The sequence below is a fragment of the Ascaphus truei genome, chromosome 2, assembly GCF_040206685.1.
Source record: "Ascaphus truei isolate aAscTru1 chromosome 2, aAscTru1.hap1, whole genome shotgun sequence".
In the NCBI taxonomy this organism is placed as follows: domain Eukaryota; kingdom Metazoa; phylum Chordata; class Amphibia; order Anura; family Ascaphidae; genus Ascaphus; species Ascaphus truei.
This window is the reverse complement of record NC_134484.1, coordinates 487,079,969-487,107,230: the sequence shown is the minus strand read 5'-3', so window position 1 is coordinate 487,107,230 and position 27,262 is coordinate 487,079,969. Positions and strand designations below refer to the sequence as shown.

The window sequence follows — 27,262 nt, the reverse complement described above, 5'->3', positions numbered from 1 at the left end:
AGCATCTGTTCCGTGAAGGGCTCTCCCGCCAGAACCCCATTAAATAATCTAAGCATGTGTGGGGCCAAGATCCCTACGAATTTCATGTAATATAAGGTGGAGAACCCATACGGACCCGGGGCTGTAGAGGACTTTAGGTTTTTGATGACCTCTGTTAGTTCCTCTAGTGTAAAATCCTTCTGCAGTGCCTCGCGCTCCAATCTGTCCAATTTCGGTAGTGCCGCGTCCTTCAGGAACACCTGCAATGTACCGCTCATCTTTGGGTTATGAGTCACCTCCCCATTGTATAACTGTTCATAATAGTGTTTAAACTCTTCCACTATGTGTTTGGGGTTGGAGGATGTTTCTCCTGTTTTTTTCCTAATTGCATGTATGTTATAATTTGGTTGCCTATTTCGAACTCTGTTAGCTAGCATGGTGTCCGGCATATTGGCTTTCTCAAATAATTTCATCCGTGTCCAACTCAAGTCTTTTTCGGCCCGGGTAGTGAGGAGGAGGTTAAGCTCAATCCTTACGTCCTTTAACTCCTTTAAAGTGTCCCCTCTACCTGATCGGCTATGGAGTGCAGAGAGCTCATGTAACCACTTACATATCGGTGCCAATTTGGCGTCCCTTTGTTTCTTCCTCCTAGCCGCTAGACTTATGAATACCCCCCTCATCGTGGCTTTGTGAGCTTCCAACAGCGTTGCGTGGGATTCCACAATGCCCATGTTAATTTGGAAAAACTGCCTTATCTCCTCTTTGACCGACTGCACTAGGTCCGGTATCTTAATCAGAGATTCATTAAGTTTCCAATTTGCTCCCGGGCTAACCGGTTTAATTTGTGTGCATCGTAGCTCTATTGATGCATGATCTGAGCATGAAATATCATGTAACAGCAGTAGTCTGTTTAGAGCAGTAGTCTGTTTGCCCCCCCCATCCCAGCAGTACTCCGTTTGCCCCCACCCCAGCAGTAGTCCATTTACCCCCCTCCCACCCCAGCAGTAGTCCGTTTGCCCCCCCCCCAGCAGTAGTCCATTTGCCCCCCCACCCCAGCAGTAGTATGTTTGCCCCCTGTGACAGGGTAAATAAAAGCCACCAGTTATATGCCTGGAAAACCTATGTCTAGTCTGCAGTGCAGCACTGACTAGGTTAACATCAGCTGGGAACCTCAGAACAATTAGTTGGATCCCAGCTGCCTAATCAAGGTGTGTTAAAACCCAGGCTGTAGACACATGGGCCTGGCTGTTGAGGAGAGAGGAGTAAGCTGCTTGAAAGATTACTGTTACAAGGTCTGTTAAACAAAGTGGATGAATTATGAACTGTCTGTCTCCTGCATAGAAAAGGGTAACTGCCTGAGTTATATACTGTCTGCTAAAGAGAAACTGTTTTGTTTTGTGTCTGATGAAAAGCTGTTTTTGTTGTTTTTTTTGTGCTGTATATCTTTTAAGGCTAAATAAATAAGCCTTGTCAAGAAACCCACGTGTGTAGTTGCATGTACCCTGCAACACCCCCCCACCCCAGCAGTAATCAGTTTGCCCCCCCCCCACCCCACCAGTAGTCCGTTTGCCCCCCCCACCCCAGCAGTAGTCCGTCTAGCCCCACCCCACCCCAGCAGTAGTCCGTTTGCCCCCCCCAACCCAGCAGTAGTCCGTTTGCCCCCCCCACCCCAGCAGTAGTCCGTTTGCCCCCCCCTCCCCAGCAGTAGTCCGTTTGCCCCCCCCTCCCCAGCAGTAGTCCGTTTGCCCCCACCCCAGCAGTAGTCCGTTTGCCCCACCCCAGCAGTAGTCCGTTTGCCCCCCCTCACCCCAGCAGTTGTCCGTTTGCCCCCCCTCACCCCAGCTGTAGTCCATTTGCCCCCCCCACCCCAGCAGTAGTCCGTTTGCCCCCCCCACCCCAGCAGTAGTCCGTTTGCCCCCCCACCCCAGCAGTAGTCCGTTTGCCCCCCCCCCCCACCCCAGCAGTAGTCCATTTGCCCCCCCACCCCAGCAGTATTCCATTTGCAGCTCCCACCCCAGCCCGTTTGCCCCCCCACCCCAGCAGTAGTCCGTTTGCCCTCCCATCCCACCCCAGCTACCTCTCTCTCTCTGTATGTGCTTGAAAAATGAAAATGGCTGCTCTTGGGTGTAAGTTAATTTCTGTGCTGCGCTCTGATTGGAGGCTGTGCGGTCACGTGCCCGCACCTCCTCTCCAGCAAGCACAGAAACACAGATTTGCCTGTAGCTGGAAGCTGAGCGAGGTTCAGCAAGCAAGCGGAAGCTTTCACTCAGAATAGCACCATAACATATAATGGGTCTCTGAATATATGCGCAGTGCGCATCAGCAAGCACTACGTCACTATAAACACAGCCTAAGCCAGGTCAGGAGAGGAGAGGTGCGGAGTCCAATACGTAGCAGGGGTCAGGCAACAACGGAGACAATGCAGGATGCAGCAGGAATAAGGCAGGATGTAGCAAGGTACAGCATCACATAGGATTATGCTCAGCAATGTGTGAGTGAGCAAGGCAGCTATTTAAAGAGCCATAAACCAATGGAGAAACTGAGCGGAACCAGAAGAGGGAATCCCATAGGCTGCTTAGGTCACACAGGTGTGCCCTATTATACAGCCAGATTAGAAATGGAGGCGGAGCTACGTGTCCCGCGCGGCACCGATGTGGAAGACTGGCGAGCTGCTCGTGTGTCACCTGCACACCGCGCATGTCCCTCTGCAGAGTGTGCCCAATTGGAGGCGGTACCGAGCGCGAGTCACAGGGTTCCGGGGGCGGAGTCTGTACCGTGCGTCACTCCCGCACTGAGCCTGCCCGTCACAGAGGCAGAGACTGGGAAGACTGGAGGAACATCTGTGTTTTACGCTTTTGCGGAGGTGGGGCCTGGAGATCAAAGCCGCGGTAGAGCATACTGACTGCGTGCAGTCCGCGCGCGCGTAACCGGGCCGTGCGATTGCGCATCCTGGGCGACTGTCGTGGCAGGGGTTCTAAGGTGAGGTGAAGATCTGCAGCTGCCAAAATGGCGAATCCTCACAATATCCCCTCACCCCTCTAGGAGCGACCGCCGGACGACTCCTTGAAGGCTTATCCAGAAATTTGGAGTGGAAGAAATGAACCATCCTGGCTGCATGAACATGACTCGGAATCCAGGATCTTTACTCTGGACCGAAACCCTTCCTGTGCACCAAATAGTGTAATGAGCCTCTTGAGAACTTGGAGTCCAGTATGGATTGTATCTCGTATTCAGGTTGACCTTGCACCATGTGAGAATGCATAGGAGATGTACTGTATGAACTGAATGTGCATTCTGGACAACTGGTTTAAGTAAAGAGACATGAAAAACGGACGGAATCCACATAGAAGAGGGCAGCGAGAGATGGTTCGCAACCGGATTAATCCTTTCTGAGATAGGAAAGGGACCAAGAAATCTGGGTGAAAATTTCATAGAAGGTACTTTCAGCCTGATGTTTCTGGATGACAGCCAGACCTTGTCTCCGATCTTGAATTCCTGAGCAGGTCTCCGGTGGCGGTCAGCCTGAATCTTCTGCCTATTGGTGGCTGTCCTGATGTGTGCCTGAACCTTTTCCCAAAGATTTTGCAGTTCTCTAATCCTGTCGTCTGCCGCTGAAACCCCAGATGAGGAATAAGAGAGAGGAAGAGTAGATGAGTGGAACACATAATTCACAAAAAAATGGAGTCTCCATGGTAGATCCACTTCGTGCGTTGTTATGAGCAAATTATGCCCAGGGCAAAAGTTCGGACCAGTCGTCCTGTGAATCGGACACAAAACATCATATATATTATTCTAGGGACTGATTTGTCCTTTCAGTCTGACCATTTGTTTTTGGGTGATATACAGAGGAAAAATGCAGAGAAATGCCTAGTTGTAGGCAAAAGAACGCCAAAAGCAAGACACAAACTGAGACCCTCTATCCGACACAATGACCAGTGGTACTCCGTGAAGTCGGAAGATATCTCTGACGAATACATCGGCCAGTTTGGAAGAGTTGGGAAGACCTTTGAGAGGTATAAAGTGGGATTGCTTTGAAAATCGATCCACCACCACGAGGATCGTGTTCATGCCCTTGGATACGGGTAGATCCACAATGAAATCCATGGACAGATGTGTCCATGGACGGTCAGGAACAGGTAAAGTGGTAAAATGATAAGTGCAAATAGCGTTCGTGCAAACAATATACAGTGATATGCAAACAATAAACAAAACCTGTGATACAGAGTATGGTGAAGGTAGTATTTGAGCTGCCTGAAAGGTTAATCTGGTATCTTCCAACCAGATAAGAAGTCTGCGTGGGGAAACCTCCTATGGCGCTGAGGATAGAATGGAAGCTGAGTCTTGTGCAAAAGTTCACTTCTTGTGCTGAAAACCTCAGAAAGGGAAGACAAAGAGAGGCAAAAAAACACTGCAATAGTGTATTACCCTAGGACAAGTAATGATATATAATAATAAAGTTTTGGTTTGGAGTTGGAAGGGAGCGATCTAATTGGGTACACCTCATGTGAGTAAAAAACGTGAAAAAGCACTGATGCAATATGTAATCTTAAAATCAATAGTTGATTACAAACAACTTGTCTATATAGAAGTGAATTACTTATACAGAAGTGTTGGTAAAAATAAAGTACAACCAGGAGGTATGTAGATAGTTGTTCTTCCTTTCAGATGTGTAATGGCACCACTCTGCTTTCACATAAGGGGACTGTTCCAGATATACAGCTCCCAACAGGGTATATGGAAAAACAGAAGACACAAAACGGCCCAATAGTGCAGATTGCAATTCACTTGGTTTATGTCAAAAAGTAGTAAGAGATGTACTCACACCAAGTACAAAGGTTCTGTACATATATTGGTATCTTTAGCATGTAAATGCTCACTGTCTTTGCGGTGTGCGCTCCCGAGTCTTCTCCCCCTCTCCTCGCTGTGCCGCCGGTGGTGGCGTGTGACGTCACGTCCGGTTCGCGGGTAACCGCATCTGATGGAAACTGATGGCAACCAGCAATGCTGAGGGGTCTGCGGGAGCGTCCTAGCTTTCGGCGTCTTCTCTTGGAGGCAGCTGCTGCAGACTAGTTGGCTCTACGTGTTTCGCTGTGGTACACAGCTCCGTCAGGAGCAATAAATTTATGTTGTACAATTTTGTTGTACAATTTGTTGTATAATAGTACTCTATCTATACTGATATTGTGGACATATAATTTAATTATAAAGTATTAGAATTTTTTTTTATACATTTTTATATTTTTATTAGTATTTTTATGAATAAATTTATCCACTTAATTATTTTAATTTTTCTTTAGTCCCTAATTAATGGATTAAAATACCATGCAAACATATGTCCCAATGTCCAAAGTCTGGATAAAAGTAATATGTACAAATTCCAAATAATATATTTTGTTGTAACTTCATCATGTATTAACAATATATTTTGTTGTAACATCATCATGTATTAACATTTAATATCAATCATGTTTAGTATAGTATTGTATTCATCTGTTGTTGATTTATGTAATTTACTGTAGTGTCTCAAAGTTGCAAAGCTATTCATCTATATGTATTTTCAAACATAGGACATTCATTAGGGTGTTCCCAAAAAGACAATCATATCAATTATCCCAATTGAACTATCTGGGGTTTAAAAGGAAGCATAGTCCCATGTAGCAACCATCCCTGACGAAGAAACCCATTAATTGGTGTTTCGAAACGCGTTGGAAGGTTTTGGCCATTCAGGGACACTGTAGCAGTGCTATCCAGGCGGTGACGTCAGCGGAGGAGACGATCGAAAGAAACTCTGTCGGCAACGAGTCCACGAGGATTGTAGGAGATCCCCCCGCACCAACAGACGTCTGCACCCCACGGCGATCGGTGTTTCCTGTATTAAAGACCCTAAACCTATTGCACATGTCCTACTCATGTCCGGTGAGTAGGATTTCAATTTTACCACGGCGGAGCAGCATAGCTTCCTGAAGCACAAGCGCTTGGAAGTTTTATACCCACATATCTTATTGATCAACTGTTTTCTTTTAATTATCCACATCAATTGTAATATCAATTGTTTTAATTAATAAATGCTCTTTATTATTATATATCATTACTTGTCCTAGGATAATACACTATTGCAGTGTTTTTTTGCCTCTCTTTGTCTTCCCTTTCTGAGGTTTTCAGCACAAGAAGTGAACTTTTGCACAAGACTCAGCTTCCATTCTATCCTCAGCGCCATAGGAGGTTTCCCCACGCAGGAACAGGTAAAGGCTGAATAAGTCCTGAAGGGAGATTCCTAGGAGTTTTTGTCCTGACACAAGTTGGGCACGTGGCTACGAAGTTCTTGACATCTTTCTGAATCTCGGCCACCAAAATGTTCTGGAAATGAGATCTAAAGTTCTCCTGGTCCCTGGATGACCTGCAGCTCTGGAGGAGTGACTCCAATGGAGAATTTTTTTGCGATGCATAGGAGAAGTATAGAGGAAGTATCAGGAACTGTAAGATCAGCAGGGATGTGATCCTGTTGTTGTACGATATTTTTGAGAACGTTGAAGGTAGTCGCAGAAAGAATACATTTGGCAGGAAGAATGGTTTTTTGTTGGTCCTCTGATTTGTCGTCCAAAGAGAATTGCAGAGAAAGGGCGTCAGCTTTGATATTTTTGGTTCCAGGAAGATAGGTGTAATGCCTGTATGCCCGCAGACCTGGCCAGTCCCAAGTACTGAGGTAGGAAGGGTTTTAACACCCACCCACAGCAGTGAGGGCGTGCCCGGAGTGTGGTAGTGCGTTGCCGGGCCTGTAGAAAGAAGGTTAGGTATACTTGCAATGCCTTGGGTTTCAGAGTTTGGATGATGATGTCCATGTGCCAGAGTGCAGGGGCGATAGAGAGCAGGATGGCGATATCCGTAAGCCAGAGTCCAGGGGTAACAGAAGACAGCGAAGTCGTATCCGAATGCAGGGTCCAAGGGCAGGAGAGAGCAGGGTAATCCAATACAAAGCAGAGTTCAAGCCAGGGAGATCCAAAGGTAAGCAGGGACAGGACAAATGCTGAAAGAGACAGGAGAGCCAAGCATAGGGCTGCACACACAGGGTCACAAGAAGCTATGCAGAGCAATGAGGAAATGGACACACAGGGGTTATAAAGGAGGGAACACCAAATGGGAGAGAGAGGAGGAGCAGAGGGTAAAGTGAGAGGCAGCAGGGATAGGTGAGAAGGAGAGAGGCAGGAGACAGGTAAATCAGAGAGGGTAATAGCTTGTACAGCATGGGGGCGGAGCCAGAGGTCTGGGAAAGCCTATAAGAGGAACATGTGCGTGCGCCCTCTGTAAGTTTAGGGTGCGCGCGCACAGGCTGTCAGGAGACGCGTGGAAACGCCGCGCTGCCGGGGGCGCCCGCTGAGGGAGAGGGGACCGGAGGAGTGACTGCAGGAGGTAATGTGACCGGAGGGGAGACAGAGGGACGTCGCGAGCACTGAGTGCAGAGACACCCACACTCTCAGACACCCACACTCAGACACCCAAACTCACACTCAGACACACCCACCCACAGACACACACACCACACACACACACACACACAGACACACACAGACACTCACCCACACTCACATGTCCTCCACATGCTGCTCCACATGCCAGGGGATCGGGCAGGAGTTGCGGAGGATGGGGGGGCCAGCGGGAGGATGGGGGGGGGCCAGCGGGAGGATGGGGGGGCCAGCGGTAGGATGGGGGGGGGCAGCGGGAGGATGGGGGGGGGGGCAGCAGGAGGATCGGGGGGCTAGCGGGAGGATGGGGGGGGCCAGCGGGAGGATGGGGGGGCCAGCGTGAGGATTGGGGGGCCAGCGCGAGGATGGGGGGGCCAATACGAGGATCGGGGGGCTAGCGGGAGGATTGGGGACCAGCGGGGGGACAGCCGGACAGGTGCACGGCCACCAACCTCCCCGATGGGAAACGTGGCAAGCCGCGCATGCGCCCAGGCTGCAGCCAGGAGGGGTGTCAGGCAGCCATGCTGGGAACAGCCGCACGGGCCACACCAACCTCCCCGATGGGAAACGTGGCCGGGAACATTGCCAACCCGCCCCCCCCCTCCAGCGCGCACCCCCCTCCCTCTACCTCCCGCCAGGCTGCTTCCCTTCTTCCCCGCTCCTATTACCCTGCCCGCGCGGGTGCCAAAGGAGCGTGGGTCGGAGGGGAAGGCCTACCTTGTATTCCAGCCCTGGGCAGCAGCAGCCACAGGGACCCCCCCCCCCCAGCCTACATCCGGGGACCCCCCCTCCCAGCCTACATCCGGAGACCCCCCCCCCAGCCTACATCCCGCCCCGGCAGCAAGCTGGCATCGGGTGCAGGGGGGGGGGGAGGGGCTGACCCAGAGCTGCCAGCCGGCCCTCTTCCTCCAATCAGGGAGGGAGATTACTTATTTATTTATTAAAAAAAAAAAATTGGCGCGAACGGGGGAAATTTGAGCGCGAGCAGGGAAATTAAAAAAAAAACACGTGTGCTGCTTGGGCCAATATTTACTCGCCTCGGGGGTTAAATCCACACGCCCCGGGCGTGTAAATGTATAGGATTGTCGAACACTGTATATATATATATATATATATATATATACATACATACATACACACACACACACCATGCATATATATGTATATATACACATCACACATATATATACACCATATATACACACACACACACACACACACACACACACACACACACACACACACACACACACACACACACACACACACACACACACATATACATACACACACATATACACACACACACACACCTCTGTGCTGTGCTTTGCTGGTCTGGTGGCTCTGCTATCCACCGACACAGTAGGAAAAAAAGGCTGCAGCCCCATTGGATAGGGGGGGGGGGGGGGGGTTTGTGCATCTGTTCAGCGCGGCTCAGCGACGCTGATTCCACTATGTCCTGGGCCTAAGGCTGTAACCGGGGTTACCAGGGAAGAAAAGTTCTGAATAAATCTGCAGTAATAGTTAGAAAATCCTAGGAACCGTTGAATGGCTTTGAGAGTGGTGGGTTGAGGCCAATCCAGTACCGCTTTGACTTTCACAGGATCCATAGTAAGACCAGTGTTGGAGATAATGTATCCTAGAAAAACGGTAGATGTTGATGAAATTGGCATTTTTGGAGTTTGGCAAAGATTCGGTTTTCCCGTAGGCGAAGGAGTACCTGCTTAACATGGGACACATGCTCCTGTTTGGATCTGGAGAAAATCACAATGTCATCTAAAAAGATAATCACGAAAGAATTGCAAAGATCCCTAAAGATTTTGTTGACAAAATCCTGAAACACAGCTGGAGCATTACACAGACCATCTTCCCAATTTATCACATCGAGTACAAGTGTCTCTCTCAACTATCTACATCTAGTGGGTATTAACCCTCACCATCATCCAGTAGATAAACTTGCATACAGTAGTCTAGCTCCCTGTACTGTGATTAATTGTGGTGGAGTTTCTTTACTCAGGGAGTATTAACCCCTCTGCAGGGAATAAGATTATCTCCTCACATATACGAGTACTCCCCTAGTTTTAGCCACACTCCACTGCCAATATTTTATTCCCTTGTATATATTCCACACCCAGTGTGTTTTTTGCAGATATTAATAAATGATGTTTTGTTTTTTCAACTCACTATGACTGGTTATATAGGGTACTATCCTGGATCACTGTTATCCCATCAATAATTACATCACATGAGTGCAATTGTGAGGGATTCTTGTGGGGATAGGATTCTCTACAATCCTACCTCCTATCTGTGTATATAGTTGTAGCCCTGGTTCCTATCGCACACAGACCACTACCATATGCTGTATTACCTGTAGGCTCACAGGGCCTGAGCCTCTGCCACGGAGAGCCTGGGGTACGCGCAATACTTATTATACTTATTACTTGGTGCAGCGCCTCCACCTGCGACAGCTTCCGCCAAAGGGGAAGTGGTTCTTCGCAGGACACTTATGTACATTAACAAACACGCACAGCGATATAACCAACCAATGAACTTTACTGGCATGAACACAAGACACAACCTCTCTCTTATTCTATCAGCAACAGGTGTCCTTCTTTGAGGAGACATTATACTCAGCGTCTCGCCGAACGCTCACCCTCCCTTTCCCTTCACCGGGTGATCCCACCCCATGTCCAATTCCCTCCTTGAATAATTCCCCCACCCTCAAGTGAGACAGTGAATGTATATGTATGTGACTGCGCAGCCACCGTGTCCTGAGTGAATGATGGTACCGTTGGTGCACTTGAAGGTTACCTGCCGGGCACTCCAGTACCCGGTCCTGCAACAGTCTCCACAAAGGATCGGTGTGGGCCTGGATGACGTCACCCGTAGGTGTCTGGGGCGATCCCACCCAGACACGCAGCAACTTGGTAGCGGGGTCTGAGCCCAGACCTCCCGCCAACTTAGAACTGTCCCGGTAGCGATCACACAACAATATGGGAATCCGGAACCTATCTATGGCCAGTCCCTAACTCAGCTTCACACTACTGGGGCTCAGGGCCTAACTGGGCCTGGGGTATGAGGCCTAGGTAGGGGGGCGGACTGCCTCCCTACACCGGAGCTCCTTCTCCTTCCTCCTACAGCCAGCTCTCACCCAACGTGCGCGTCTCTATTCCTTCTCCTCCCCTTCTTCGCACCTGATTGGTCCTCGCGCGTCACGAGGGATCCGCGGGGCTGCTGGGACCGCGGGGCTGTTCCCTAACCTCCCTACTATCCGAGCTCTCCTCCTTCGCGGGCTTTGGCCACTTAGCCTGCGCATGTGCAACCTCCTGCCGACTTAGTCCTGCGCCTGCGCCAACCTTACATGGCGGCTCCCTCTATGCGGAACCTCCGTAACGGAGCGTTCCCTACGTGCAGCATAGCCCACCCCACAACAACAAATGGTGGAAAAGGGGTCCCGGCTGCATCGTATTCAATCATTCCCTTGTGCACCTGTGATATCTCTTATTTACTAAGTTGTTATAATAGGAGAGCGGTGGATCTTGTTATATTTGGTGTGTTATGGGCTATAGCTTCTCTGTGTGAGGCTGACATGTAAAAGAGGAAGCACCGTCCGAGCTGAAGCAGAAAGAGGAAATAAGAGGCAGGGGGGGGGGAGGGGAGGCGTGAGCACAGAAAGAAGATCACAGCTAGCAGGGGCACAGAGTATATCACCAGACGTCACTACACACACGGGCACAGAGTATATCACCAGACGTCACTACACATACGGGCACAGAGTATATCACCAGACCTCACTACACACACGGGCACAGAGTATATCACCAGACGTCACTACACACACGGGCATAGAGTATATCACCAGACGTCACTACACACACAGCACAGAGTATATCACCAGACGTCACTACACACACGGGCACAGAGTATATCCCCAGACGTCACTACACACACGGGCACAGAGTATATCACCAGACGTCACTACACACACGGGCACAGAGTATATCACCAGACCTCACTACACACACGGGCACAGAGTATATCACCAGACGTCACTACACACACGGGCATAGAGTATATCACCAGACGTCACTACACACACGGGCACAGAGTATATCCCCAGACGTCACTACACACACGGGCACAGAGTATATCCCCAGACGTCACTACACACACAGGCACAGAGTATATCACCAGACGTCACTACACACACGGGCACAGAGTATATCACCAGACCTCACTACACACACGGGCACAGAGTATATCACCAGACCTCACTACACACAAAGGCACAGAGTATATCATCAGACCTCACTACACACACAGGCACAGAGTATATCACCAGACGTCGCTACACACACGGGCACAGAGTATATCACCAGGCGTCACTACACACACGGGCACAGAGTATATCACCAGACGTCACTACACACACGGGCACAGAGTATATCACCAGGCATCACTACACACACGGGCACAGAGTATATCACCAGACGTCACTACACACACGGCAAAGAGTATATCACCAGACGTCACTACACACACGGGCACAGAGTATATCACCAGACGTCACTACACACACGGGCACAGAGTATATCACCAGACGTCACTACACACACGGGCACAGAGTATATCACCAGACGTCACTACACACACGGTAAAGAGTATATCACCAGACGTCACTGCACACACGGGCACAGAGTATATCACCAGGCGTCACTACACACACGGGCACAGAGTATATCACCAGACGTCACTACACACACGGGCACAGAGTATATCACCAGGCGTCACTACACACACGGCAAAGAGTATATCACCAGACGTCACTACACACACGGGCACAGAGTATATCACCAGACGTCACTACACACACGGGCACAGAGTATATCACCAGGCGTCACTACACACACGGCAAGGAGTATATCACCAGACGTCACTACACACACGGACACAGAGTATATCACCAGACGGCACTACACACACGGACACAGAGTATATCACCAGACGTCACTACACACACAGCACAGAGTATATCACCAGACGTCACTACACACACAGCACAGAGTATATCACCAGACGTCACTACACACACAGCACAGAGTATATCACCAGACGTCACTACACACACAGCACAGAGTATACAGTATGACCAGACCGCACTATATACGGTGGGAGATGGGGGTGAGATTGTCACTATGTTTCTCACCAGCCCACAGCCAGCACCATGTGCAGCTCTCACCAGGGGGCGCTCATCGCACCTTGCTTGGGAGCCCACCAGCGGTCACTGTTCCATATGAGCTCAGGAGGAGCTGGTTAGAAGCGCTCTGGCCTCCCCTCTTCCCTCTCTATGGTCCCTCTGCTGCAGCCGGATGTCCTGGTGTGTGAGGTTTGATTCCGGCAGGAAACACTGATCCTGAGCACAGACTGTCCCACATCCTGAGGGGGGAATCCAGGTCACTCCCACAGGGAAGGACTGAGAGATCACAGGGGCTCCCCCCACCCTCCATAGGAAGTACACACACAGTGAGGGGGGGATAAAGTGCACATCTCAGGCACTGAGGGGGACACACACTGAGGAATAGGCTCTGCAGCCTCTAAGTCCCTTTTCCTGTGCCCCCCTCACATTGCCCACCCCCTGCTGCACAGAGATCTTCAGCCTGTGTTATTGGGTAAGTGCTTTCCTCCTCCTCCCTTCCCCTCCCTTGTGTGACCTGTGCACATTATCCCAGTGCTGCTCTGAGCTTCCTTACACACAGGAGCCTGAGAGGCTGAGCCTCTGATAGTGAGGGGGAGCCTCTGGCACTGGGGGGGTTACTCCTCCTGTATCACAGGGACTGGGAGATAATGGGGGTTATTTTACATTGGGAATTAACATTAGGAATCAGTGAGGATAAGATTGGGAAAGTTATTAAATAGAGTTAGAAAGTAATTAGATTGAGGGAGTATTGGTTGGAGTTTAACTCCTTCATTACCACAGGGGCCAGCACCATGTGTGTGTTATGGGCTATAGCTTCTCTGTGTGAGGCTGACACGTTTGCCCGGGGACAGTCCTGGTCTGTATGTATCAAGGGGAGAGGAAAAACAAAAGGCGCAAACCACTGACCACAATGCTTAAATTACTAAACACTAATAAGATTGTAATGCAATGAAAGTCCAATCTGTAGAATCCTGGATTGAGTGGGATCTATAAATGAGAAGATAGCCAGATATGGTGAAGTATTTATGTATTATTGACACACAACGTAAGCACAGGTCTTACTTATGAAATCACAGATAAAAATGAGCATGTCAGGATAAAATCCTTGTCTGGAACTATAATACGGGAACTGTTAGCCGCAGGATCAACTGCAAAGGCCGCCGTCTGCGTCCGACGTCTGTATATGCAGATCTCCTCGGCTGGAAATGTCGCAATGTCAGCGTGATGACGCTCCGTTTTCACTTCAGATATACAGAAGCTCCCCTGTGGGTAAAATCGTTCGGAAATGCCGTTAATAGCGGTTTTTAAGTTCCAATTGCCTTGAATAAGGCATATAGTCCAGCAAGCTAGTAAAATCCAAGGGACAAGACTACCGTAGCCCTACGCGTTTCATCTAAAAAGACTTTATCAAAGGGTGTGATACCTTGAGATCCCACTCAATCCAGGATTCTACAGATTGGACTTTCATTGCACTGCATCTTTATTAGTGTTTAGTAATTTAAGCATTGTGGTCAGTGGTTTGCGCCTTTTTTGTTTTTCCTCCCCCCTTGATATATATTGTATCTGTGTGTTTCCTTTACATTGTGGCAGCATCCACAGATACATATTAATACTGTTTGTTAGTTATATTTGCGCACCTCTTTCTCTCCTATGTATGTATGTCTTTATTTATGTAGCGCCATTAATATACATAGCGCTTCACATTAGTAATACACGTGACAATCGTATAAATAACAAATCATGGGAATAAGTGCTTCAGACATAAAAGTGATAGTGTAGAAAAGGTGTCCCTGCTCCATAGAGCTTACAATCTAATTGTTGGGGAGAACGTGCAAAGACAGTAGGAGGGCATTCAGGTAAGTGCATCTGCAGGGGGCCAAGCTTTATGTATCGTGTATAGTATTAGCCACGGTGCTACTCATATTCTTCTTTAAGCAAGTTGGTCTTAAAGGTGGATAGAGAGGGTGCTAGTCGGGTATTGAGGGGAAGGGCATTCCAGAGGTGCGAGGCAGTCAGTGAGAAAGGTTTAAGGCGGGAGAGGGCTTTAGATACAAAGGGGGTAGAGAGAAGACATCCTTGAGCAGAACGCAAGAGTCGGGATTGTGCATAGCATGAAATTAGGGCTGAGATGTAAGGAGAAGCAGAAGCGTGTAAAGCTTTAAAAGTGAGAAGGAGTATTGAGTGCGATATTTGATAGGAAGCCAGGAGAGTGATTTCAGCAGGGGAGACGCAGAGACAGATTTAGGAAAGAGTAGTGATTCTGGCAGCAGCATATAGGGGAGAGAGGTGAGAGGCAGGAAGGCCGGACAGCAGTAGGTTACAGTAATCGAGACGGGAGAGAATGAGGGCCTTGAGTCAAAGTTTTAGCAGTCGAGTAACAGAGGAAAGGGCGTATCTTTGTTTCGGTGGAAAAAGCGACAGGTTTTAGATTCGTTTTGAATATGAGGGGCAAATGTGAGAGAGGAGTAGAGTGTGACCCCAAGGCAGCATGCTTGGGCTACTGGATGAATGATGGTACTTCGAACAGTAATGTGGAAGGAGGTAGTGGGACCAGGTTTGGGAGGAAGTATAAGGAGCTCTGTTTTTGCCATGTTTAAGTCGGCGGATGGCAATCCAGGATGCTATCCCAAAGAGACATTCAGAAACTTTGGTCTGTACAGCAGGTGTAATGTAAGGGATAGAAAGGTAAATTTGTGTGTCGTCAGCATAGAGGTGATATTTAAACCCAAGAGATGTGATTAGGTCACCTAGAAAAAGTATGTACAGAGAAAATAGAAGAGGACCCAGGACAGAGCCCTGGGGTACCCCCACCGAGAGATCGATAGAGGAGGAGGTGTTAGCAAAAAAAGACACTGAAAGTACGATGGGAGAGGTAAGAGGAGATCCAGGATAGAGCTTTGTTCCGAATACCAAGAGTATGGAAAATGTGAAAGAGAACAGGGTGGTCCACGGTGTCAAATGCTGCACAGAGGTCGAGTAATATGAGCAAAGTGTAATGACCTCTGTCCTTGGCAGCATGGAGGTCATAAGTTATTTTAGTGAGGGCTGTTTCCATGGAGTGAGCAGTGCGGAAGCCAGATTGAAGAGAATTGGTGTTGAGAAAATGTAGCAGTCGAGGGAATACAAGACGTTCAAGAAGTTTGGAGGCAAAGGGCAGGATTGAGACAGGTCGATAGTTAGAAAGACTTGTAGGGTCAAGCTTGCTGTTTTTGAGTAAAGTTATAACTGTTGCATGTTTTGAAGGAGGAGGGAAAGGTACCAGAGTAGAGGGAAGAGTTAAAAATCTGAGTGAGCGTAGGAATTATAGTAGGAGCAAGAGGTTTTAGGCGATGGGAGGGAATGGGATCAAGAGGGCAGGTGGTAGAGGGAGAATAGGAGATCAGCAGTGACACATTCTCCTCTGAGAGCGGAAATAGAGTCCATGGAGGCAGGAGGAGAGTTGGGAAGCTGTGTGGGATGGGAGGTGGCAACAGAGGGGATGTTCTGACGTATGGATTCCACCTTTTCCTTAAAATAGTCAGCAAAGTCCTGAGGTGAGATGGAGGAAGAAGAGGTAGCTGAGGGTGGTCTGAGAGTCAAAGACAGAGAAGAGTCGGGGTGGGTTAGATTTGTGCTTGTTGATTAGTGATGAAAAGTAGGTTTGTTTAGCCTGAGAGAGGGCAGAATTAAAACAGGACAGCATAAATTTGTAGTGAAGGAAATCTGCGAGGGTATGAGATTTCCTCCAGAGGCGTTCAGAGGAACGAGTGGAGGAACGCAGCATGCGTGTGTGGTAATTTAGCCAGGGTCTGGGGTTAGAAGGGCGAGGAAGGCAGAGAGAAAGTGGGGCATGTAGATCAAGACAGGAGGATAATGCAAAGTTGTAGTTCCTGACCTGGTTGTCAGGGTCTGAAGCTGAGCGAGGAGAGGGAGGAGCGTAAAGTGGAATCAAAAGCTGGTAGGTTAATATAGCGCAGCTTTCTACAGAAACGAGGGCTAAATGGAGACGGAGAAGGGGAGAAGCCAGATGAGGTGATGGTCAGAGAGAGGAAAGGGGAAATGGCGAAATCAGTGAGATGTTTTTAATGAAAACCAGGACTAGGTAGTGGCCATCCTTGTGGGTGCTGGCTGCAGTCCACTGTTGGAGGCCACAAGAAGAGGTTAGAGAGAGAAAGTGGGAAGCCCAAGGGAGAGAGGGGTCATCAATGTGGCAGTTGAAGTCCCCAAGGAGAAGAACAGGGGAGTCTAAAGAGAGACTAGATTCAAAGTGAGAGAGAAAGGCAGAAGGGGGAAGAGTAGAGGTAGGCGGGCGATAGATGACCGCCATGTGGACAGGAAGAGGAGAGAAGATCTGGACAATGTGAGCCTCAAAGGAGGGAAAAGCAAGAGAGGGAGGAATTGGAAGGATTCGGTAACGGCAGAGAGAGGAGAGCAGGAGCCCCACACCTCCACCCCTGCCATCAGGGCGCGGAATGTGGGAGAGAGTTCATGTGAACTGAGACGCGGTGAAGGAAGGAGAGATGGAGATATATGAATAGCGTTAGAGACATAAAGAGGCTGGTGGAAGAAGTGCATAATTTGAAAATAAGTGAGGTCACAGCAAATATAAAAATTAAAGGCGGCATCACAACATGTAATGTGCTGAGAGGTGCAGTCTGGGATAGATGATATCCTCCTTTCCAGCGTAGTTCTAATGCAGAAATCAGAACCAGCAGGTGCTGCCCACTTTGTTCACTCCTTTTTGAACTCCAGTTTGCTTGCTACTTGACAAGAGGCTGCAGACAGCAGAGGCTGCGATGCTGACTGGTTTTATAGTTCTAAAATGTCACCTGACTTAAGTACAGCCCAGGCAACTTAATTAGCACATGTGAGGGACATTAACCAGATGGATTTTCTAAAGAGAGTGTTGACCAAGTAGAAGTTAAATACAGATCCATTGCAGATGGGCTTCATTTCAACCAAAAGTGTTTTTATTGAGCGCATGATACATTCATTACAGTCGCTATCAACCCAATGTCATACAAATATGTAATCATGACTACTCATTATTAATGAACAACTCATAACTGACTTACTGGGGAGACGTACTGACGAACATGACCATAAACAAGACACCTATGCGGGGACGGGAGGGGGGAAGGGGTAGCCGTCTTTAGATGTTCTGAGGCGTCGCAGAAGGAGTCCAAGCATGTGGGCCCCTGGGTTGGGGTATCAATCAGCGGGTCTTGCCTTTCTCTGCCCGTGTGGTTTCACTGCAACGGACCTTCCGACCTATCTAGGTACCGACCTGGCCTATCGTCGTGTCTGACTTAGTGAGTGTGTGTGCGTCAGTCTAGTGTCTTCCAGCATCAGAGGAGAATGCGACAATGACTATCAAAGCAATATGTTAGAGGCACTGACCCCTGGGATATCCATTTGGGCCAGCCACGGCGTCCAAACTTTTAGGAAATTTGTTCCGGTGTCGTTAACCAGACTCGTTAACTGCTCCATCCGACAGACATACCAAATTCTATTCCTGATTTGTGGGATATTGGGTACCTCGGGCTGCTTCCACAATGCTGCGATTTCACACTTCAGGGCTGTTGCAAAATGTGCAACTAATTTGTGTGCCGATCTGTTTAGCTCCGGGATGCGTCTGGCCAGCAGAAACAACCAGGGGTCCAAAGGGATCGTGCAGCCGAGAATTCTCTGTAGCCAATTCCTGATGTCTTCCCATAATGGGATTAACTTGGGGCAACCCCACAGCATGTGCAGCAAGTCTGCCTGTTCTCCACATTGTTTGGGGCACAATGGGGAGTAATTTCTGACAAACTTAGATAATCGTATTGGAGTCAGGTACCATCTCATTAGGACTTTATACACATTCTCCTTTAATGTGGTGCATATAGAACTTTTAGATGCAGCTGTAATAATGTGGTCCCAGTAATAATGTGGTCCCAGTCCTCGTCCTCTAACGTCTCTCCTAAGTCCCTCTCCCACCGGGTCCTGCAATTCAGCACTTCGTCTTCGTCAGTCGCTGGGGAGACTACCTCTTTGTATATGCCAGAGATGAGTCCACTGGTTTCTGTCCCTCTGGAGCAGAGCTGTTCGAAATTAGTGCACTTCGGGCGGATTGGGAATTTAGAGTAAAATGCTCTTATCTGGAGGTATCTAAAAAATTCGGAGTTTGGAACTGTTTTTTCCGATTTAATTTGCTCAAAAGATTTTATTGTTATCCGTCCCTCCAGGTGTAGTAGGCGAGTGTAGCCATGCTGTTTCCAAATTATAAAGTCTTTACTGTGCAGACCCGGAGCGAAATCAGGGTTTCCCAATATGGGGGTCATCAAGGAGTGCTGTCGTGTAAGGGCAAATCTAAACCTGCACTTGTCCCAGACTGCCAAAGAGCTATTGACCGCAGAGAGCGGGTTGCTTATGGATTTATATACCATTTTTGGTAGCCAGATTAGGTTCTGCAGCGCCACCGGGGTGCAGCCGTCCGCCTCTAGTTCCACCCATCGTTTTAATCTCGGCTGAGTGTGCCACTGGGTAATTTGGGATAATTGAGCCGTTCTGAAATACGATATCAAGCAAGGTACCGCTAACACTCCCCTTGTTGTGGGCTGAATCATCGTGCTAGTTTTGATGCGGGGGGTTTTATTACCCCAGACAAATTTCACCATTGCGGACTGTAGTCGGAGGATGTCTTCCTTAATTATAGGAATTGGGAGGGTCTGGAATAGTTTCAGGATCCAGGGGAGGAGATTCATTTTGAGAGTCTGGATTTTACCGATCCAGGATATGCTGTACCCTGCCCACCTCCGGAGATCCTCCTTCAAAGTCCGAATAAGTCTGGGGTAATTTGCTTTATAGAGGTTGTCAAATTGCTTTGTGATATTAACCCCGAGGTATTTAATGGAGGAGGTTTGCCATTTGAAATTAAAATTCAGTGTGATCAGCTTTTCAGTCACTTTAGGTAAGTTTATGTTTAAAGCTTCAGATTTTGCCTGGTTAATTTTGAACCCTGATATTGCGTTGAATTCCCCAAAAATACTGAAGACATTTGGCAGAGAGATGAGGGGCTGTGATAGTGTTAATATCACGTCATCAGCGTACAGGGCCACTTTATGTGGCTGCTCCCCAATTTGGATACCCGTTATGTTTGGGTTAAGGCGGATGTGTGCCGCGAGGGGTTCAATACATAAGGTGAAGAAAAGGGGGGACAGGGGACATCCCTGTCTGGTGCCGCTCTGAATCCGGAAGTCGCCCAACGGGAAGCCCTGGTGCCTGACCTTCGCCGTCGGCTCCCGGTACAGAGCGAGAATCGCCCTCAGCAATCTCCCTCTCAGCCCGAACTCCCCGAGCGTCTCTCTCAGGTAGGGCCAGTCGATTCTATCGAATGCTTTCTCTGCATCGAGACTAAGCATCATCGACGGGATATGTTTTTTTTGTGCTAAATCTATCAAATCTAAGATTCGTCTAGTGTTATCTGATGCTTGTCTCCCACAAATGAACCCTACTTGATCAGGGTGGACCAACTGCGGCAACACCTGGTTAAGGCGATTAGCCAGTAATTTGGAAAAAAAAATTGTGCCTGAGTTAATCAAGGAGATAGGGCGGTAGTTTTTACAGTCCGCTGGGTCCTTCCCCTGTTTGTGAATCACAGAGATAGACGCCTGGAGCATCGAGGCCGGGATAAGGGCACCATCCATGATTGAGTTGTATAAGGGGCTAATAGGTTCCGGAATTTTTTGTAGTACAGATTGGAGAAGCCGTCTGGGCCGGGTCTTTGGATACTTTCAATGATTTCATTACTTCCAGTAGCTCCTCCATAGTGAAGTCTGCCTGTAGTGCGTCCCCCTCCTCTCTGGACAATTTAGGTAGTTTAGATTCTTTTAAGAATGTCTTCAGACGAGCTTGAGTGGTAGTATTGTGGACCACTTTCGCACCGTCATATAGGGTCTCGTAGTAGGATTTAAATTCCTCTACGATTAATTTAGGGTCGGACGTGAGATTCCCTTGTGCTGTCCGAATTGTCTGAATTTGGGAGACTTGATTTTTGTCTCTAAGTTTATTGGCAAGTAGGGTATCTGGCTTGTTCGCCTTTTCGTAAAATTTCCTTTTGGACCAGGACAGCTCTTTCTCAGCTCGGGAGGCCAGTAGCAAGTAGCAAGTAGCTCCCCGAAATACATTGACTCCAAATACAAAACATGGTTCTCGTCCTCTGCTTGCAAAAAAAAACGAGGGGTGGCTATTTTGGTCCACAACCGGCTTCCGTTCCAGGTACAAACCATTAATAAAGATAAAAACGGTAGATTTCTACTTGTAGTAGGGGAGATAAGAGGCCGGCAGGTCACGCTGGCAAACGTCTACGCCCCAAGCGACAACGCGGAAGCATTTCTAGAGAAATTTTTCAACGTACTAGATGGGCTTAATTTAAAAGAGGGGGTCCAATCAAACATACCTGAGAAGAATAAGATAATATCTGTTAGGTAATACAGTCGTCCTCCCTTTTTAAACTGGTCTGACAGTATGTTCTGATGTCCCAAATATCTGCTGCATTCCCTCATGTCCTAGTTTTTAAATAATGTGTTTGGGACACTGGGGGATAGGGGAGGTCTGTGCAGAGGAGAGAGGGGGGAGGTCTGTGCAGAGGAGAGAGGGGGGAGGTCTGTGCAGAGGAGAGAGGGGGGAGGTCTGTGCAGAGGAGAGAGGGGGGAGGTCTGTGCAGAGGAGAGAGGGGGGAGGTCTGTGCAGAGGAGAGAGGGGGAGGTCTGTGCAGAGGAGAGAGGGGGAGGTCTGTGCAGAGGAGAGAGGGGGGAGGTCTGTGCAGAGGAGAGAGGGGGGAGGTCTGTGCAGAGGAGAGAGAAAGGGAGGTCTGTGCAGAGGAGAGAGGGGGGAGGTCTGTGCAGAGGAGAGAGGGGGGAGGTCTGTGCAGAGGAGAGAGGGGGAGGTCTGTGCAGAGGAGAGAGGGGGGAGGTCTGTGCAGAGGAGAGAGGGGGGAGGTCTGTGCAGAGGAGAGAGGGGGGAGGTCTGTGCAGAGCTGTAGAAGTGAGACACAGAGCCCTCTTCCCTCCCCCAATCTGCAGTGCAGAACTACAGCTGAGGGAGAGCAGGGTGACCCTATGCATGGAGGTGGGTGCTGTGTCTGGGTCTCTGTGTATGCGCGCCCATATAGAAACCCAAGCATGTGGTAGTCTCATGTCTGTAGCATACAAGGGGTTGACTGGGCCAGATTTCCCCCAGGTCCCAGCTAGGCCCCGACTCACTGTAGTTGTGTGTGCTGGAAGGGAAGGCCCATAGGTAGGGACGCTTCCCCATTACTGCATAGTGTCAGGGATACAGGGATCCCGCCACGTGGTGTCTTCTCTTCTCTTACAGTCTCTATACTTTGCCCGACCTCTTCATGGGCGTAATCATATAAATTCAGCGCTCCGGTGAGACGGGGAATCTCCTTCTCAGAGACTTCCAATTCAGCCTTTGCCTCTTCATCCCTGATGGCAGCAGCTGCATGTGACCGCTCAAGGTTAGTCCTCATGTCCTGGAACTCGCTCTGCAAGTGACGCTTTGTCTTCTCCAAAGATATACATACTTGGCGATCGCTACGGACAGACCTCTCTGTATCTCTGTCGTAGCTTCTTGCTCCTTAACGAACTGTTCGTGGAGGAAATCATAGTCATGCTTGGCACCTCGCAATGCAGCTTTAACCTGACACCTGTTTCCTTTGCCGTCTCCTTTTGAACCCACGCCTTCACCACTGGATATTCTGCCATTCCCAGGAGGATTCGCCAGTCCCTAGAGGCTGCAGAACATGTCGGCTCCCTTCGGAATTGCGAGTTCCTGATGTCGCAGGCGCATCATTAACCATTTCTGTAACTTCCGCTGTCCGTTGCGAACTTCTTTTCTTTTTCTCTTTTCTTTCTTTGTTTTGGTAGCTCTGACGCATGAGCAGTACTGAACTCACTTTCTTTGCTCAAAACTTCTGTATTTTCTCCTCGCCCACCACGCGTTGCTCGCTGTCGCTGTAGACAATCTTCCTCATACTGCCGGTACTGTTCATACTGGAACGTATGGACGCGCCTCTTCCGAGTGCCCTGGGTCCTCGCACTCCATACATCCTATTGGCATTTTGCTGTTGCGTCTCACTGTCACTGTGCAGCCTGGACTCCAGCAAACCATCAGTTAAAACGTTTCATCCACCTTTTCTTCCAGAATCAGTACCTCACATAGGTCACACTCTGTATTCGTTTCTCTGCTTCAGCGCAGCTTCGCATCAACTTTCCTGCATATACTCTAATAACATCTGGTGTCCTATGTGGTGTGGCAGTCTTTACTTCCAGAATCAGTACCGCTCGTGGGTCACTGTCTGTATTGGTTTCCCTGCTTCAGCGCAGCCATTTTGAAAAACCCCTTCTTTTCCTCTTTCTCTCTCTCCCAACACACCTGGTGGTGCAGACTTCATTCCCAGAATCGGTACCTCTCGTGGGTCACCGTCTGTAGCCGTCTTGCTTGATTTTCTTCTAGAATCGGTACCACTTGTGGGTCACCGTCTGTTGTGCAGCTTTGTTTTGTTGCTTTATCCAGCGCAGGGATCCTCGTCTTTCTGCCTGGATTTGTGGCTCTTTATTCTGGTGCCCTCTGCATGCGTTTCTTCTGTTGACCTCTGAAGACGCTGCATCTCACTTCATACACCATATGTGACGGAGCGGCCTGTAGGCAAGGTCAGGTATGATTCCACACATGCAATTTTTAGGTAAACCATAATAGGAGTGGTTTTATTCGCCACAAAAACAACTAAAACATTGGGGCTACTGCCCCTCTAAGGCAAAACCTAAATCCTAAAACCAACATGCTGGTCCGGCGTCTCCGGTTTCTCCAGCTGCAGGCTTTCAGGTCAAGCTGCTCCCAGGAAGTCTCTTGCCCTTCTTTGTGCGCCATCTTCTCTGCTATGTGGGGCTTTGAGTTCCCCACTGTTGTCAGGCAAAATCCTCTGGTCAGCATGCCTGGGTCCCTGCGGGTGGGAACTCTCTTGTCTGTGATCCTCTCATAGAGCCTCCAACAGGGACACTGACCGGTTCTCATTTCCTGCCTTTTGTCTCCTGTTCAATCAGGAGTTACCATCTCACCTGCAGGAAACCCGACAGCTACTTCAGTCTCCTGCCCTGTAAAGGGAGTTTAACTTATTGACTCCCTTACAAACCGCTAGTAATTAAAGCTGCAGTTCAGTCAATATCCTGCATGTGTGTTTTTTTTAATAAATCAGTTCTGTAGTAAGAAAAAATACTTTTTAGCATTTTCTGTTTTAAAAAAAACAACTTTGAAAGACCAATTTTCTTGTATTCTAATTTAACAGCCATTTGCTAAGGCACTGCCCCTTCATGTCCTGTTACAAGCCCTGGCACACACCCCTTTGTCAGCCCTGCCCTCCCTCTAGCATGTCAGTGCAGGAATGCTAATGAATATTCGCTCTTTAGATCATTAGAGATTGCACACATGAAACTATCAAAGTAAAAAAATAAATAAAAATAAAAAAATAAAAAAAAAGACTGAACTGCAGCTTTAAGGGGTTAATCTCCCCCTCAACCCAACTGGGACAATTACCCCCCCCCCCCCCCCCCCCCGCTACCTATTGATTGTCACACTGGTAATGGGCATGGTAATGAGTCCACAATGGCAATGAATGGGCAAGTTAAAAAATACAGCCACAAAATAAACATATTACATTTAAATAAAACAAGCATTTGACAATAAAGCCAGTGACTGTGATAAGCCATGCACAGAATATGGGCATAGATTGCCACACTGACAAAGAATGGGCAACCAAAATAAAATACACAAAATACAATACATTAGAATGAAATCAAAACAAACATTTGCCTAAATATGCATTGCTTGTCACTGATTATCTATACCCATAAAGGGGCATAGATAAGCACATTGGCACTTAAAGGGGATTCCAAAAAAATACATAGTTAAATAACATACAACGAATGTGTTTGTTACCTTTGCTGTATTCACCCTCCAAATCCTGCTCCGTCAGCAACTCTTGACCCACGATGCAATGCTCCTCAAACAGCCGATATGAAGAAGTCCCAGATCATATTTTGATTGAAGAGATGTCTCCGGTAAGAGGAACAAACAGAAAAGGTCTGTTATAGCAGAAAAACTCTATGAAAGAGGAAGAACTAATTGCCTATATATAGAGTAATAGTTGTGTATAGAGGAGAGCTATCCCAGATCTAGCCTAGACGGAGGGCATAGGGAATTGCTGTTGGTATGGATGTACTTCCTCATTTTGAATGCCATCTCACGCAAGTTTATATAATTATTTCACATGCTGTAACTCTGCTTAGAATTTTGTATGTATGTATGTATGTACTGTATGTATGTACTGTATGTACTGTATGTATGTATGTATGTCAAAGCAGAAGGACTATGTACAGACACTCAATACAACACCACGAAGAAGGAAGATGCGGGGACATCATTTCTCACAACCAGATCATTCCATCAATGATTTAAAAATCAAAATCCTCAATGGAATGTTTAAACGCACCAAGAACGGAAAACATTTGAACTCAGAATGAAAAGACTCTTTGGCTCCAAAACCAAATGACTTAATGCGGATACAGGGTTTCTCACACCCTATCAGAATTGTTTTTAATTATCCTGCCTGCCTTTATTCTTATCCATACCTTCTCTCCCCCCCCAAGCCAACCTCACACTGATGATACCCATCAAGGTTGAAACATGTCTGTGAGTGGGTTAACTGACTTTGCATCTCCCAAGTCCTTGCTTAAAAGCTGTGTTTAAAGCAGCATGCATTGACTAAGTATGTATTGACTTAGTGCCAAAGGGCACTAGGGTGCCTGAAACGCGTAGGGTTGTTATGTAACAGTTTTTTGTTTGTCCTGATTTTCTTTTTTATGTAGTCTTTATTAAACGGTTTTAGTTCCTCATTTTGGTGAGCTGTCAGTGCTTTTTGGGACGCTTTGCGATTCAACTTTCCAATCACCATTTTTGCTTCCTGTGTTTTATTGGCCTGGTTCAGTATATTTATAATTCGCCTAGTGTTATCTTTGGCTTCTCTTCTTGGTATAAATCCGGTTTGGTCCCTCTCTATCAATTCCGGTAGGTATTCGTTAAGTCTATTTGCTAATATCTTGGAGAGTATTTTGACATCTACATTTATAAGCGATATTGGGCGATAGCTTGCGCAATTTAGTTTGTCCTTGCCTGGTTTGGGGATGACTGTTATATGGGCTTCTGACATGTACTGTGATAGATTACCAGTATCTCTCAGTGTGTTAAACATACTTTGGATATGTACTATTAAGGAGTTGGCAAAAGTCTTATAATAGGTATGTGGTAAACCATCGGGTCCCGGGCTTTTCCCATTAGGCAGGTCTTTTATTACCTTTTCTATCTCCTCCCACGTTATGATAGCATCTAATTTAGTTCTTGCTTCAGGTGTGATTGTTTTAATTTGGATATCTTTCATAAATATTTCTATATCTTCCTCTATGTGCTCCTTTTTCTTTTTCTGTACCGCCTCTATATTATATAACTTTTCGTAGAATAGCCTGAACTCCTCTATAATGACTTTTGGGTCCTGCGAGACTACACCATCTTGTTTCCGAATTTTACTGATATTAAATTGGCTCTGTTTCTGTTTTAGTTGATTGGCCAGTAATCTATCCATTTTATTACCTTTCTCATAGTATTTATGCTTAAGCCATATCAGTGACTTTTCTATTTTTTGGGTTGTTAACAAGTTAAACTTTCCTCTGGCCGTTATTAGTTTTGCTAGTATCTCTTTGTCGGCTGTCCTTTTATGTTTTGTTTCTAAATCTTGGATTAGTTTACTTATTTCTATCATTTCTTTTTCCCTTAGTCTTTTCCTAAAGGAGGCTTGTTGGATAAATACTCCTCTTATAACACTTTTATGAGCCTCCCACAATATTGCCGGAGATATATTTTCTACATTGTTTTCTGCAAAATATTTTTTAAGGGCGTCCTCAATTACTTGCACTACATTACTGTTTTTCAGTAGCGACTCGTTCAGTCTCCATGACCACTCACGTTTTTGCATAGTTCCTGCCTCTAAGTCAATTTCTAGGACTACGGGTGCGTGGTCTGACAATGTGATATTGCCAATAGTTACTTTTCTTATTTTGCTCACATTAATTTGATCTATGAGAAAGTAATCAATTCTGGAGTAGCTATCATGTGGGTGCGAGGAATAGGTATAGTCCCTTCCTGACGGATTTAGAACTCTCCAGGCATCGACCAATGCCTGTTGGTCCAACATTTTATTTATAGATTGTGTTTGCCTCTTGCTCATTTTTGTGTGTCCTTTTGAAGTGTCTAACACCGGGTTTAACGCCACATTAAAGTCTCCGCTCCTCCTTCTCTAAATACATTAATCATTGATAGTACATTCTCTAAGAAATGTACTTGTCCCACATGGGGGCATACACATTTGCCAAGGTGATCTTCTTCCCTTTTATCTGCCCTTTAATCATAATATATCTACCTTCTAAGTCCTTTTTAGTGGTGATGTCTTGCAACTCAAAATTTTTGCTAAGTAGAATTCCTACCCCATTTTTCTTATCTCTTGATGAGCTATAGAAGTTTTGAGCAATATATTTATTGATCATTTTTGGTTCTT

At 47.5% G+C, this 27,262-nt stretch overlaps 2 protein-coding genes and 1 pseudogene across 4 annotated transcripts in view; 1 reads left to right on the top strand and 2 right to left on the bottom strand.

The window, feature by feature from the left end:
• The window catches only part of LOC142488427 (uncharacterized), a 1,092,840-nt gene that overhangs the window by 804,110 nt on the left and 261,468 nt on the right, over positions 1-27,262 (bottom strand). The window lies entirely within an intron of this gene.
• The window catches only part of LOC142488432 (uncharacterized), a 235,652-nt pseudogene that overhangs the window by 122,864 nt on the left and 85,526 nt on the right, over positions 1-27,262 (bottom strand).
• LOC142488447 (uncharacterized) overlaps positions 12,857-27,262 on the top strand; it is a 29,644-nt gene continuing 15,238 nt past the window's right edge. For both annotated transcript variants that reach the window (XM_075588970.1, XM_075588969.1), the window contains exon 1: positions 12,857-13,108. The gene's annotated coding sequence lies outside the window, so the exon portion shown is untranslated. The remainder of the gene's footprint in view (positions 13,109-27,262) is intronic.